Below are 16,483 nucleotides of genomic sequence, written 5' to 3' on the forward strand. Positions count from 1 at the left end.
GAATCTAGCATCCTCCAGAGAAAGAGATTGTTCAGGGGTGAAAGTGAGGAAGAGAGTAATACAAACACACATGTAAAGTGTGAGGAAATAGAATATGTAAGACGTTAGTGAACATCCTGCAGGAAACATGTTTTTAAAATAGGGGTTACAAATAGTATGTTTAGACATTATTTATTAAGGACCATCTGGTATTTACATGTACTGCAACTCTTGAATTACTGAGTTTTTTTTACCAAATTCGAAAAAATTGCTCTTCTTGCTATTTTGGTTGCTGACCCTTGGTCTAGACAATCCCTCCCTCTGCAGGTAACAGCTTGAGGGCCAGACGAACAGCTCTGAATTCTGACATATTTATGTGCATGTAGTCTCCCAACAAAACCAACTCCTTTGAACTGTCAGATGATTCAGAGGCATCTAAAGTTACTATCAGAGATGGATCCAGGGAACTGTGCTGTACACCTGTCAACACATTCACTCTGACAACCGCTCTAGGAAGACTATATTGCTCTGATCCATATGAAAAGTTTTTGCAACTTGGCCTACTGACCAGAGATATCCAATGCTACGTCAGTCTCATTCTCTGACATTGGAGTTCCATGAGTAGGGACTACTATAAGACCTGAAAAGTATTTTTACTCCCTCAGTTGGATACTGTTGAATTTATAATAAATGCTGGCTCATCTTGATAAATATATCTTCCGATAAGTGTCTCCTTTCCACAGAGTCCAATATTGAGCTTTAAAAGTAGTGAGGGACAACCTAGGCTAGTGAACTGGCCTGGTGAGTGACCGTCCTTTAACTCAGTTGGCCATAAGATTGTCGTAACCAAGATGGTCTTCCAGGATAAGGTAGTTTTGCTAACCGCACTTGCGTATCTATAATTTGAAGGTGTGTTGACTGAATAGCAGTGCTTTGACTGGATGCAGAGGGAGTGAATGGCTCTCACAGTCAACATTGTGTCTGTCAGCACACGTCTCACTTCACGTGCCCTTGCTTTGTGTGTGTCACTTTTGTAATACCACTAGGAAAAAATTACATGGATAAAATCCAGCAGAATCTCATGTGAATGGGCTACAGTAAACAAAATGTGGCCACATGCTGCCCACCAGCAATATAAAGTGTTAATTAGGTTAAAATTGACTTTAGCCAAATAACAAGGAATCTGGTATGTAAAAAGAGATTTATTGTCAATGCAATATGACATAAGTCTTCACACATAAAGGCATTCGCTAGCAATCAGCCAAATAGGAATGAATGAAAACACCATGATTTCTCAGCTGTGCTGCTGCAACAGAGATGTACCTGGCATAAATTCTCAGCACCATGAAGAGGCCAAATAGAAGTGCCTTCTACCGGAAATAGTAACCAATACCATAAAACAAAGGTATTTGACTATTTTGTTTCAGGAAGAATGGTTCTTTCAAAAACGGGGCTTGTTTTCAAACAAACACCGTCTACACAGCTGCTTTTCCTTCCAGAAAAGGCTGTTCTGGAACAGAGATCACAGGAAACTATGCAAATGAGGCATGAGATGTTTAAATCCACACCTCATTTGCATTTCTGATCTTGCTCATTTGCATTCTGCTTCTGAAAGCGGAATGCAGCATAGCCACAGCCTTGGAGTCTGCTATATGGTTTAGAGAGCAGAAGATAGATCTAGCACCACAAGGGGCCACAAGCACCATGACACTACAATATAGGAAGGCAATATCAATAGCCAGACACTTCCTCCAGCCCCAACATGTTCACCATATTTATTAATGACCTGGATGAGGGGATGGATTGCACCCTCAGAAAATCTGCAGACGACACTAAGCTAGGGGGACATGTTGGAGGGTAGGGATAGTGTCCAGAGTGACCAAGATAAATTGGAGGACTGGGCCAAAAGAAATCTAATGAGGTTCAACAAGGACAAGTACAGAATCCTGAATTTGGATTAGAAGAATCCCAAGCATTGTTACAGGCTGAGGACTGACTGGCTAAGTAGCAGAACAGCAGAAAAGGACCTGGCGATTACAGTGGATGAGAGGCTGGATATGAGTCAACACTGTGCCCTTGTAGCCAAGAAGGCTAACAGCATATTGGGGTGCATCAGGAGAAGCACTTCCAGCAGATCTAGAGATACTTATTCTTCCCCTCTACTCTGCACTGGCAAGGCTTCATCTGGAGTAGTGTGTCCAGTTCTGGGCTCCCCAGTATATAAAGGACGTGGATGCACTGGAGCAGGTTCAGTGGATGGCAACGAAAATGATGAGGGAGCTAGAGCAAATGACCTTCAAGGAGAAGCTGAGGGACTTGAGCATATTTAATTTGCAGAAGAGAAGAGTGAGGGGGGATTTGATAGCAGCCTTCAACTTCCTGAAGTGGGGCTCTACAGAGAATGAAGAGAGGCTGATGGCAGTAGTGACGGATGGCAGAGCAAGGAGCAATGGTCTGAAGATGAAGAGGGAGAGGTGTAAGTTAGATATTAGGAAAAACTACTTCACCAGGAGAGTGGTGAAGCACTGGAATGTGTTCCCCAGAGAAGTGATGGAATCTCCATCCCTAGAGGTTTTTAAATCCCAGCTTGACAAAGCCCTGGCTGGGATGATTTAGTTGGGGTTGATCCTGCTTTAGGCAGGTGGCTGCACTAGATGACCTCCTAAGGTTCCTTCCAGCACCAGGATTCTATGATTCTATGAATTTATTATAATATTCTTCATATCATTGCATGGTTTAGTCCTTGTGGATTTTCTGCCTCCATCAGGCAGTGATTAAGAAGGAAGGCACAAAAATCACTGTGCCAAACTACTGATTGGATTTCTCAAGTAGTTTTTTGTAAAATCTGAGATTTAAGCAATGAATTCAGAAATGTAATCCAGTGCATAATTTTGCCACTTCCACTAATATCTACAAACTCTTCCTGAAAAAGCAGAATTTCATCTTGGATAAAATCTAATTTTCATGAAAGACAAAAGAGCAGTTTTTTGCCTCTGCCAATGGTCTTTTTAGGAAACAAAAGATTCAGGTAAATCCATTAACATATTTCGTGTTCTCATAATACAATTACAGTAAACTCTTTCATATCCAGCAGCCCTGGGACTGGGAGGTTGCCAGATATTCAAAAATTCTGGATAACAGAAAAACTAAAGAAAAGCAATTTGTATGCAGAGTACTTTATTTACCCCTTATTTGCCAACAACAGTAGTAAACTTATGCTGTGTTTATTTGTATTCACTTTCACTATTCTGTACTTATGGAAAACATAACTAACATTTACTTATGGTTAAAATGCCTGTTATTGGAGAGTTCCAGATGATAAAATGCTGGATATGAAAGCATTTATTGTGTATCTTTATTGGATTTGTTTTTCTTAAAAGTGGTAAGTTCCTTTTCTCTTACTCCAAATATCTCAGGCAGGAGCATGGACACAAAGGCTACGTCTACACGTGCACCCAACTTCGAAATAGCTTATTTCGATGTTGCGACATCGAAATAGGCTATTTCGATGAATAACGTCTACACGTCCTCCAGGGCTGGCAACGTCGATGTTCAACTTCGACGTTGCTCAGCCCAACATCGAAATAGGCACAGCGAGGGAACGTCTACACGGCAAAGTAGCACACATCGAAATAAGGGAGCCAGGCACAGCTGCAGACAGGGTCACGGGGCGGACTCAACAGCAAGTCGCTCCCTTAAAGGGCCCCTCCCAGACACACTTTCATTAAACAGTGCAAGATACACAGAGCCAACAACTAGTTGCAGACCCTGTATATGCAGCACGGACCCCCAGCTGCAGCAGCAGCAGCCAGAGGCCCTGGGCTAAGGGCTGCTGCCCACGGTGACCACAGAGCCCCGCAAGGGCTGGAGAGAGAGTATCTCTCAACCCCCCAGCTGATGGCCGCCATGGAGGACCCCGCTATTTCGATGTTGCGGGACGCGGATCGTCTACACGTCCCTACTTCGATGTTGAACGTCGAAGTAGGGCGCTATTCCCATCCGCTCATGGGGTTAGCGACTTTGACGTCTCGCCGCCTAACGTCGATTTCAACTTCGAAATAGCGCCCAACACGTGTAGACGTGACGGGCGCTATTTCGAAGTTACTGCCGCTACTTTGAAGTAGCGTGCACGTGTAGACGCAGCCAAAGGTGCACAAATACAAGAACCCTTGGTCTCCAGTCTTCTTGCCTTTGTCAAACCAAGACTTGTATAAGGTTTCTTAGAATGTAAGTGCAAGCTACATAAACTTTTAATTCACATAAGCAAGTACAATGAAAGACTGGAGTAAGAAATAAAAGTTTATATGCAGAAGGTTACATTATAAAACGGTAAGTTTGCCTATTTCAGGAAAGTAACATGCTTTCATTTGTTCAGATCTTCTCTCACAGTTCAAGTTAGAGAGACTGTTTAACTACAAGGTATATGTTTCCAGAATTTAACTGATTAAATTGGTCAGTACGCAGGGAACTTGCCTTGTAAATTTTTTTCCCATATTTAACTCTCTGACCAAGTGTCTTCCCGATTTGGAATCATTAGCTTCCTACTCTCAACAAACAAAAGAACTGTAGCATGCTATTCACCCCAAAATGCAAAATGTGTTACTTGGGCGAAATACTTAGCACGGTCTGAATACAATTAGTATTACTGACAACACTTCACATTTCTACATCTGCAATCTGTTTGTTCATACAAATGCCATGCTATGAGGGATTCACCAGAAGTGTGGGTGAATTGGTAACAGACTGCATTTGCGTTTTAATGGCTTTGCCTTACATGAAATTAAATGAATAATTTTTGTCCTTCGGGGAACAGAGGATAGAAAAGAAGACATTTTCCTTCAGTTAAAAACAACTGCTGAAAGTTGAGTGAAAAGTCTTACTAAAAACTAATTGGTATTATTTGCATGATGAGCTACTAAAGAAATCAGTCTTTCACAAGATGATAGAATTTCCAAAATGCATGAAATAGGGGGTGTTTATAATATTTTAATACAGCAAATGTATTTTTAGATGTCCAAAAAAAGAAGGCATTCTGTAGGTTTAGAGTAAGGTGAGTTATGTTATATTGTGCCAAATTATTTCAAAGCACTGCTTTGCCACTTGAGAATAACGCAATTGCAATTTCATTCAATATTAGACTCCAGGTATGGTTAGACTGAGACTCAGGTGGTTACCTCTCTTCAATTGTGTGGAAAAGTCCTGAAATGCAGAGTTCAAATCACAGTGTCAAACTACATGACTCTGGGACAGGAGGAACTTAAGGGAAGAGGAGGATCAGAGGACAAGGCCATGGACAGGGATCCTGCTTGTGTTCACCTTTTGAAAATATGGTCACCCTATTTGAGGCTAGGATTCTGTCTGAGGCTCAACAGTATCAAATGTTATGTATTTCTCTTGATATGTTAGAGAAACTGACAAATGTTTTGGGAGTTCTGCTCTCACAAGACTTCTTTTCAACTGATGGAGATTTTATAATTTTCCTGGCGTGGGTCAAATATCATGAACTTAGTTGGTTTTATGTAATGTCAGCCACATCTGAATTACACCTGGAAAAGAGTCTCCTTTCTGATCTAAAACCAAATGCAGAACACTCCATCAGCCTTAATTTTAAACTGAAACCTGGGATTGAAAACATTATTGATGACTGTGGCCAGATCTACACTAGACCTTAAAGTCAACCGTAGATACGCAATCCCAGTTACGGCAACTGCATAGCTGGAATTGAGTTATCTACAAGTGACCTATCTTGGTGTTATCAGAGGAGGTCAAGGGGAGAAACTCTCCTGTTGACCTCCCTTACTCCTCATGATATTGAGGAGTACAGGCTTCGACTGTCAATCCCTGATGGTTCGACTTCATGCGTTCCTCTGAGGTGTGTGAAATCGATCCCCGGAAGATCAACCCTGACCAGGTCAATCTTCCAGGCAGTGAGGACATGCCCTTAGCCTCTGAAGAAGATGCACAACCAATAACAGCCCTACTTAGTGGTCAGGCAGGTTTTGACAGGTCATCTCTCCATTGAAACACAGTCCTCTCCCTAGTGCTCCTGTCCCAGTGGCTTTCAACCCTTCCCTTTACCCTAAGAATTCTGCAAACTGGACTTCTAAACAGTCACAGTCTTTTCCAGCTGGCCTCTCACTGTGGGCAGCAGAGTCCAGACTTACCTTCTCCACGGGGCTCTGGTTCAAGACCTAATGAGCTGAAGCTCCTCTGAGCACTTTGGAGTACTAAGCAACAACCCCCTGGACTTCCAATCACAACACTTTCAGCTTTACAGAATAAATTACTTCAACCTAGTCTATGACCCGCATGTTGAATCACCAACATCTCCTTTCCAGATTTGCACAGACTTGTGTTGTGAGATCCCAGGCCTCAGAGCAGCCAGTGGCTCCCTTTAAATGCCTGCCCCTAAACTGCCCTGCTCTGCTTTTTATAGCCCTACCTCCAGCTTGTACAAGCTTTTGCAGGTGTAGCTGGGCAGGGCCACCTGGCCACAGAGCTGTTCCTTAATCCCTTGCTCTCATATTCAAAGCCTGTACACCATCACTGTTTCTTTCTCATTCACAAACTCTGTGTGCATATGTTGGGGGGGGGGTCTATTAGCATACACTTATATATACCCATACACACCTGTCTTAAGGGAATACAGATTGAACCCCTCTAGTCCAGCACCCTGTCATCAGACAACATCATAATCCAGTATGATTTTAGCTAGCTGGACAAGATTCCTGTGGTCCCATAGGGTTTGTTTATAGTCACCAGTTCTGGCTGTCAGTGTTCTGTGCTATTTAGCTGTAATTTACCTTAAATGTCTTCTAGGAGCCCAGTAAGTAGTGAAGTGTTGGTTATGCACTAGACAATATTGACCTCCTGTGGTCCAGCAAATTCTCTCGTTTGGAACCAGTCAGATCCCAAGGGTGCCACGCAAGAGAGGTTCAAACTGTACTACTTGTGCTATATCACTAAGACACAAAAATGCATACCAGTTATACAGAAACTTTCAGTCAAATAGCTCAGTGACTTTTACAAAGCTGTAAAAATTATTATTCTCGTTTTGCAGATGAGAAAACAGTCAATGGGGTAGCTTGCTCAAGGTTACACAGCAAATCAGTTACAGCAGCAGAATCTAGGCAGTGGATTCAAAAAAAAAAAAAAGAAAAAAATTGAATCCAGGCAGCAACTTATTTTGCTCTCCTGGTTACTATTTTTCTGTCATTAGAAATTAACAAAAAAGAAAAACCTAAAAGAAAATTAGAAGAAATCTAAAACACTAGTTTATTATGTTAATTATAGTATTAATTTTCATCAAGAAATAATCAAATTAACAGCAACATTTTGTACCAGATATTTTGATTTTTTTGGTCACACTGCTGCTCAGGAACTAAATAGACCCCTAGTGAAAACCAGTCATCTCCCCAAAATTAAGACCAACCTCCTATCTGATTAATACAATTCAAACCATGATACAGTACAGTAGTTCCATTTACCAGCAAAACAAACTGGTTCCGAATAGTATAGCCCTTCGGAAAAAGTCAATTCCTTTCATTCTAAGAGAATGAAATATTTGTGGACACGTTATGACTCTTTACAAAAAGAAAAATCATTTTAAAATTGCCACTTAGGCTATGTCTACACTTGCTCCCTTCTTCAAAGAGGGCATGATAATCAGGGTGATGGGAGATTACTAATGAAATGCTGGGATGTATACGCAGCACTTCATTAGGCTAATTCTCCTCCACAGCAACTCTGAAGTGTCACACTTAGAAGCACTCGCATGCTGTGCAGCCGTGGGAACTTCAAAATGCCTTTATTCCCCAAAATGTTGAGGACTAAAGATACTTCCAACTAGTGCGGGCACTCTGAAGTGCCCGTGGCTACACAGCACACCGGCACTTCAAAGTTTGGCACTTCGAAGTTGCCATAGGGGAGAATTTCCCTAAGAAAGTGCCACATATGCATCACAACACTTCATTAGTAATTTTCCATCACCCTGATTACCACGCCCCCTTTGAAGAAGGGGGCAAGTGCAAGTGTACACACAGCCTTACAGAAATAGCCTTTTTAAAACAAAATAAAAACTATATCCTCATTTGAAAATGAGAAGGTGCACATCATAAACCAGAACCACATTAATACCATCCACCAGTCTGTCAGGGACGCCCCAGGACATTTCTGTTTCTGCTAGTGGACATTACCCACTGACTTAAGTTAAATTTTCTAATCTTCAGTCTCAAATCAACTAAAAGCCAATGCTACCTGGAAGTGCTTGTTTCCTTTATAACCTCATGTGAAATTTTTCTAATATTTTTGCACTGATATCTGTATTAACTAATGTTCTACTAATGTTTTTTGTTGTAGAAGGAAATTATTGTATATTACATTAAACAAACTTTTTTGTTTGTTTGTAGAGGGCACATAATCAACTCTAATCAAGTCAGTAACCTAACAAATAACCTTCCTTCACCAACAGACAGAATATTGTATTGCATTGTTTTGTCAACAGCCATGGTTATAATCTCAAATTAGAAGTACTTTTAAAACATTTTAATTAATCTGAGATAGGAGTCAATTTGGCACATTATTTGATTGACTTTTAGAAACTTAGTGTTTACATTATGTTTTATTGTTAGATATGGAACAGTAAAACTGACAGGAGTATTGAAGCTATGTGTACCAGTTCACCATACTTCTATACACCTTAGAATTCAACAGTGACAGAAGTAAAAGAGTATTTAAAGGATGTTGGGGAGAAAAGAAATTTAAATTTATTAATAAATTATGGAGTTAAATACTAGGGAACACAGGTTAAGATAAGAACTTCCACACTTTTCATATGTTGTTAAATTTACGTTAACAACTGCGTGCTTATAACTAAAAGAGAAAGAGGATATACGGGTAGAACACAGAAGTAGTCGATTTTAAAAAGATCTACTTTCAGCTGGTAGCTGAGGCTGCATCTACACTCTGAGATAAATTCGAATTTCAGGCAGTTAGCTCAATATTACCCAGTGACTGTCTTCATATAAATACCATTAGCTCAATTTAGGGAGCACTAATATCAACATCATAATATTGTTGGTACCTGCTGGGTGTAGTGTTGAGTTTGAATTTAAAAGTTGAAATAAAGGCTGGTGCAGAAATGCCATGCTTTAAAATTGAATTTATTAGCTGCCAGAGTTGTCCCGTATGCAACCCACAATGCATCTCAGCGTTCTGCTCTGGCTGCTGCTCTCCAGGTGCACCAGAATTAGGCAACAGGAAGACCATGAATTTCAAAGCTGGCGTAGCAAGCCTGTGGCTGTGGGCTCATGTTTGTATTAGATCCCAAGAAGTGTCTTTCTTCGTTTGCAATTAGTGCTGTGAGATCATCTACCTATTACAAATAGCCCCTGCAGGGAGTTTGTGGTTCTGTCTCTACACTTAGTATTTTTTTCTGTGCTGCCCAGCACTAGCCTCTGCCCCACCACACTAGGTGGCAGCAAGGCTGTGGTGGGGGTTGTGCTTGCATAAGATGCCAAGAAACTTTTTCTCAGTGGTTTACATTTGTGCACAAACTCGCCTTCCTCCCTCACAGGTACCATGCAAGCAGCGCATTTCCCATACTCAGCTGCATCATGCGGGGAGCCCCCAACCCAATAAAAGGACATGCCTGCCATTTGGTGCTGACCATGCTGCCAGGCAGTCCCATGTCCTGGCTTGCACACATTTAAGGCTTCAAGGATGGGAAAGAATTTCGGGGACTTGCAGCCACCAGGGGAAAGTCTCCCTCGGTGACTAAGATATTCAGGGGCTTGCTGCCGCTGCGGGGGGAAGTCTCTCCCAGTGGCTAAGACAGTTTGGGGGGACCTCTTCAGCTGGCTCTCCACTGAACTCTCCCACACCCTGAGCAAGGGATTGCTGGAGCTTGCAGCCACCGGGGGCGAGGTCTCCCCTGGAAGCTAAGATAGTCAAGGGAAGTACTTCAACCTTCCAAGCAGCTTTGCAGCTGCAGACCACAGCATCCCCCCACACCCCACCAAAAATATTTTCAGGAACTTGCTGTCCATTGCAGACACCTGCTGGTTTGATATTTTGGTTACAAAGGCTTTTTGCTAACATCTCCTATCTGTCTTCATGCTTTGACCCCCTCAGAAACACGGGGGCGGGGGGAGAAGACTAGCTGAGATTTCTGTTTCCATTATAAGTTCAGTGTATGGTATTTCGTTGCCATCACCCATGTTCCCAATGTCTGAGTAATGAAGAGGGAAGTCAAAAATCTTTTTTCCTAGACTTTTCTATCCCCTTTCTGCTAATTTTGAGATTACAGTATGGGTCCCTGTATTATCTTCAGGGATCGGATACAATCGCGGGAGGGGTGACACTCGGTGGATGGCCAGCTGAGAACAGAACAGCCTGTGCATAGAAACCTTGTAGGGCACTAGAAAGCCAAGAACTCTCCTTTCAACAGCTCTCTTGCAAAAACTTCCCTAGCTTTCCTTTCTTCAAGCTTTTCAGGATCCCTGTATTATTGTCAGGGATTGGATGCAATAACGGAAGGGGGGACGTTGAGAATTCAGCTAAAGAAGAAAGACGCTTCTGTAAACATTTTTGCCACCTCTGTTGATGCCCTATTTTTCCTTTCTTCCTTCCTTCCAACAGGAAAAATGGATGTTTGTTTACCACGGGAGGGGAATGAGGAAAATGCAATGTGGGAAGATGATCTCAAAGACCAGCGAGCATACCCAGAATGCAATGGGAATGAGGGAAACTGTGGGATAGGTTCCCACAATGCACTCACTACTGCAACAATCAATGTTTGCCAATTGAGTGTGGCAGCAATGAGTCAATTTTGGGAGGAACACCTGGAGAGGTGAGGATGGTCAAATCTGAACTTACAAATTCCAGAATTACAAAATCGATATCAATAAATTTGAATTTATTTCAGTGTAGACCTAGTCTGAGGAGAAGAAAAAACAAAATTTTTTATTCACTTTTAACTTGTTATATCTCTGATGTGTTTTGCATCAGTCTATATTTACTAGATTGTCATCCACATCACTACACACACACACACACACACACACAATAGCGAACTAGAACAAAATATTTGCACCATCCCTTTTTTCTTTGGTTGTTCAAAAGCCAGTACTGTCATGTTACAAACTGTAAAACCAGTGGTAACAGTATGGCCCCACAACTCTCACCAGAAAAACTCAAAGAACAAGGGAGAAGGAGGAGAGGTTCAGGTCCACTTAGTTTCCCAGACAGCATTTCTTTTATTGACGTCCATCACTATCCCAAAACTCTAAAGCAAGATGTCTCCATGAAGCATCACAAAGGCTTTTTGTACACTAGAGCATAAAGTCAGTTTTAAGGTACTTAGCTCGACTTTACAATGTGACTGTCTTTACTGCAAATACTATTAGTTCAATTTTAAGGGTGCTAAGGTCAACTTTCTCGCACTGGCCCTCCCAGGCAGCATAATGACAAGTTCACATTTAAAAGGTCCAATTAATGCTAGTGTGGAAATAGCGATACTTTAAATTTATTTTATTGGTCTCCAGAGGTATCCCACAATGTTCCAAATGTGTCCACTCTGCCCACTTTCACCTCTGTGGCTCTCCAGGTGCACAGGAAGTAGGTAAAAGGAAGCCTGGGAATTTAAATTCATTTTCTTTCTGTCCACCGTGTCTAGCACACCTCGGCTGTGTCTACACGTGCCCCAAACTTCGAAATGGCCATCCAAATGGCCATTTCGAAGTTTACTAATGAAGTGCTGAAATGCATATTCAGCGCTTCATTAGCATGCGGGCGGCAGCGGCGCTTCGAAATTGCCGCGCCTTGCCGCCGCGCATCGCTTCCAGACGGGGCTCCTTTTCGAAAGGGCCCCGCCTACTTCGAAGTCCCCTTATTCCATGAATACCTTAAAAAGCACGTGTAGACACAGCCCTCAGGAGCAATCGTATCTAGCCATGATTTCTCAGGGGCACAAAAGAGCTCCAGCTTGGAGCCATCAGGAGATCCAGAATCTCATTTCTGTGTGAACAGATGAATCTGTGCTGAGTAAACAAAAGGGACGCTCAGCAGTGCTGAGTGAAAAATCAAGCCCCTCTCAGATACCTTGTGGCTGCTGGGCTGTGCAGACCCTGCTTCCAGACAGTGGCACGTCCTGCCCTGAGTGGGGTTTCGGTGCTTGAGAAGACTTCTTCCCTGAACAGAATTTAGCAGGAGAGGCTGAGAAATTTGTGCCCTGTGCTTCACATTTTATGGGGCTGCTCCTCCCAAACCACTAGTCCCCACCCTCTCACACCACGTGGCTGCCAGGCAGCGTGAACCATGTTTGCAGACAGTGGCATGTCTTATCCCACATAGGGCTTCAGTGGGTGAAAGGGTATACCCTTGCGGTTCCCTCCCAGGGCAGGGGTCAGCAACCTGTGGCTCTGGAACCACATGCAGCTCTTTAAGGAGCCTCTTGCGGCTCTGAGCACTGCCGCTGCTGACTCCAGATGTGGCTCCAGAGGCTGATGCCGCTTAAACAAAGCCCACTGTTACAACTGCATTTAGGCTTTTTGTTTGAGCAGTCAGCTGCGGGAGCGGGGAAACCAGCAGGGCAGGGAACCCCAGAAGTGAAAGCCGGCAGGGCTCCATGTGGGGGGAAGTCAGCCTGCAGAAGAACTGGCAGAAGTGATGGCAAGCCAGCCCAGCCAGAGCTGTGAAGTCGTGCACAGAAGGTACGGCAGGGAGGAGCAGCGGGGCAAGGTGGGGAGCCCCGTAGGAACTCATCAGCTGAGTCAGGTAAATACTGTGGCTGATGGAGTTATACCCAGGATTGAGGCTGAAAGGGTTAAACATCGGATTAGGGGGTGGGGCTGAGAAGGGTTAAATGTGGGGGAGGAGGACAGGGTTGCAAGATGGAGGGTAAAGCCTGTAGATGTGGGTTACAACTTTCTAACTGATACAAATCATTGTGTGCACTGTTCTTAAAACAGGGGTGACAAAAAGTACAGTTTGACGTTATTTATTAAGAACTCTCTCATATTCATGTGCTTTGCGGCTCCTGAAGGATTGATTTTGGAACAGAATTTGAAAAAAATGGCTCTTCTCGCTATTTCGGTTGCAGACCCCTGTGCCAGGGCTAGCAAGAAATACTACAGTTACCATGCTGAGCCAAAAAGAGATGACTCTCTACGACATTTAACAATGTACATTTTATGGGGCAGCCCTTTCCAAGATACCATGCAGCTGGTGGACTATCCTACGCCCCCTCACACCACATGACTGCCAGGCAAAGCAGACTATGCTTGCAGACAGCAGCATGCCCTATCTTGTGCAGGGTTTCAGTGCTTAAGAGGGCTTTTTCCCTGCATAGGATTTAGCAGGAGAGGCCGAGAAACTTGTTTTGTGCACTGTATATTTTACAGGGCTACACCTCCCCAATGAGCCATGTGGCTGTTGCATTTTTAAGTGACTGTGCTTCACTGGATATTTTCTAAAGAGCGTTGTCTTCTGTCCATTTCAAAAAGTAACTCCAACCCAACACGTTCTTTGGTTAAAAACAGTTTCCTACGCTGTCCCTGCAGGGCCACAATGTTGGCTATACAAAATTCAACTTTATTCCCAAGTGTGGACATAGCCAAAGAAACAATCCTGCAGTATTCCAGAGAAGGGAAGGAATGTGCTAATGTATTCTCCTCCCTCATTCAACTCACTTGTGCATATTTGAACCAAACTCTCGACAGAAGCAGAACAGTCTGTGTAGGTCTTATTAACCATTTAGATATAAGACGGGTTAGAGGGAATACACCTAATGCTGGAACCGAATAATTATCAGTACTTGTACAGCACTTTGAAGATTTGAAAGTGTTATTTCTTCATGTTCTAAGCTGAAGGGTGAAAGAAAGGAAAGAACAAATCACACTCAAAAGCTGAATAATGAGCATTATGGCTGGAATTTTCATGGGATGTTCAATGCTTATCTCTTTATAGAGGGAGGGGAAAAAGAAGAGTCAAACAACTGTTCAATTTAATTGAAATCAAAATACTTGCATGGGAAGAAGAAAATGCAAGAGCCCATAAGATGTGTGGTAATGCAAGTAAGTAATTATAAGGAACAAAGATCATAGGCTCAGAAGGGCTTTCAAGCAGATTCAGTTTCTACTTGATAACAATATTTCTGCAAAAAGCCGAAGTTTGAAAAAGTTTCAAGAAAAAGAAAAAGTAAAGAGAAACAAGCAAACCCAAACAGCACTGACAGCTAAAGCTTTTCTGACTGCAGGCAGACAGACTCAAATTAAATACAACTAAAAAAAAAAAATCAAGGTTTTTACATTCAAGAGGCACAGCAAGGACTTAAGCATGATACCAGATGAAATCCTTCCAAATCTTTTAATCACCAATATACGTTGCTGGATCCCAAGAAATAAGATAAGTCTTCCATTTTTTTTTCAGAAGCTCCTTCCTCCTGGATGAAAAAACTGGCATGCTCAATCTGTCAGGATACTGATTGGAGATAAGGGATCATCAGAGCAGTTCAAGCAACACGGAAAGCACATGGTAAACACTGCCATGTAGATTCACATATTCAAAGGCCCAAAGCATCCACAAAGATTATCTAATCCAACCTTCTATATAACACAGGCCTCAGAAGTTCTTAATACATAACTTGTAAAAATCCTCCAATACTGATTAAAAAACACTGTCAGTGATGAAGAAGCCACCACAACCACTGGTAAAGTGTTCCAATTGTTAATTATTCTCACAGTTAAAAAATTATGCCTTTTTCCTATTTGAGTTTGTCTCGGTTCAGTATCCAGCCTTTAGACCCCTTATTAGTACTTAGAAACTCTGATGATGCAATTAAGCCCATTAATTTTTGTCCTTCCTTCAGTGGACATGGAGAACAGCCTTCCTCTCCTAGACTGAAGAGCCTGTTACTAAATATTTGTTTCACATGTTAGTACTTACAAACTGTGATCAAGTCATCCCTTAGCCTTTTTTATGCTAAATAAACTGAGCTCCTATCATTGTAAAGCATGTTTTCCAATAATTTAATCATTTTAATGACTCTGCTCTGAACCCTATCCAATTTACATCTTTCTTGAATTGTGAACACCAGAAATGGACACAGTATTCAAGCAAGCACCACACCAGTGCCAAAAAAGAGATAAAATAACCTCTCTTCTCCACTTTGAGATTCCTTTATTTGTTCATTCAAGGATCTTATTAGCATCTCATGGGGGATCTCAAATTCAGCTGATTATTCACCAGGACTCTCAGATATTTACAGGGTTCACTGCTTCCCAGGAGAGTTCCCCCTCCTGTATGGCCTCCATTCTTTTTCCTTGTTAGTAGTTGTATTAAAATGCATATGGTTTGCGTTACCCAATTTACCACAAAATCCAAATAGCTCTCTCTAAGTGCCTCATCCTCTTTGTTATTTACCACTCCCACAATTTGTGGGTCAACTGAAAACTGCGTCAGTCAAAATTTCATGCGATCTTCCAGGAGATTGATGAAAAAGTTAAACAGAAAAGGGACATGAATAGCTCCCTGTGGGACCCCCAAAAATTTTAAAAAGCTGTTGATGATTCCCTATTTATTTTGAAACCTATGAATCAGCTTTTAATCCATCTAATATAGGCCATTTATACTGTTCTAGTTTTTTCAATTGAAATATTATGTTGTACCAATTTAAACACCCTAAATCTAAATATATTATATGCATGCATCGTGTTCATCAACCAAACTTTTAATATAAAAAAAAAAGAAATCAAGTTAATTGGACAGCATCTATTTTTCATAAACCCATATTACATTATGCCCCTTTGATTATTAATAAAGTTCCACAATAGCCATTCCATTATCTTATTTCAGATTAATGTCTGACTGACCAGCCTATAATTACCCATGTCATCTTATTTAACATTTTTGAACTAGTGGCATATTAGTCTCCTGGAACTTCCCTGTTTTCCAAGGCTTAATGAAAATCAGCATCAATGGTCTAGCAAGGCTGTCAGCCAGATCTTTTTGTAAAATTGTAGAAACAAGAAGACTGGAAGGGATCTGAAGAGGTCATCTTGTCCAGCCTCCTGCACTAAGGCACAGCCAAAGATGCCTATATCAACCCTGGGCCAGTGCTTATCCAACCCTTTATTGAAAAGCTCCACATTGCAGGGATTTCATGCCTTTATTAGGTAGTGGTTGCAGAGATACATTTTGCCTGGGACTGGAAGGAACCTTGGGAGGTCATCTTGTCCAGTCTTCTGCCTTCTTGGCAGGACTAAGCACCATCCCTGGCATCTATTTACCACAATCCCTAAATGGGCTCTTTGAGGACTGAACCCACAACTGTGGGTTTAACAGATCAATGCTCAAACCAATGAGCTATCCCTCCCCCTGTAATAAATTCACTGGTGGATTTTTATATGGAGATATACATCTCCTAGAACTGGAAGGGACCTTTAAAGGTCATCTAGTCCAATCCCCTGCCCTCTTGGCAGGACCAAGCACCATCCCTGACATCTAT

General features: G+C 42.1%; 1 protein-coding gene across 1 annotated transcript in view; it reads right to left on the bottom strand.

Moving 5' to 3' along the window:
- ADCY2 (adenylate cyclase 2) overlaps positions 1–16,483 on the bottom strand; it is a 440,039-nt gene that overhangs the window by 391,333 nt on the left and 32,223 nt on the right. The window lies entirely within an intron of this gene.

The sequence above is a fragment of the Carettochelys insculpta genome, chromosome 2 (assembly GCF_033958435.1).
Source record: "Carettochelys insculpta isolate YL-2023 chromosome 2, ASM3395843v1, whole genome shotgun sequence".
NCBI lineage: Eukaryota > Metazoa > Chordata > Testudines > Carettochelyidae > Carettochelys > Carettochelys insculpta.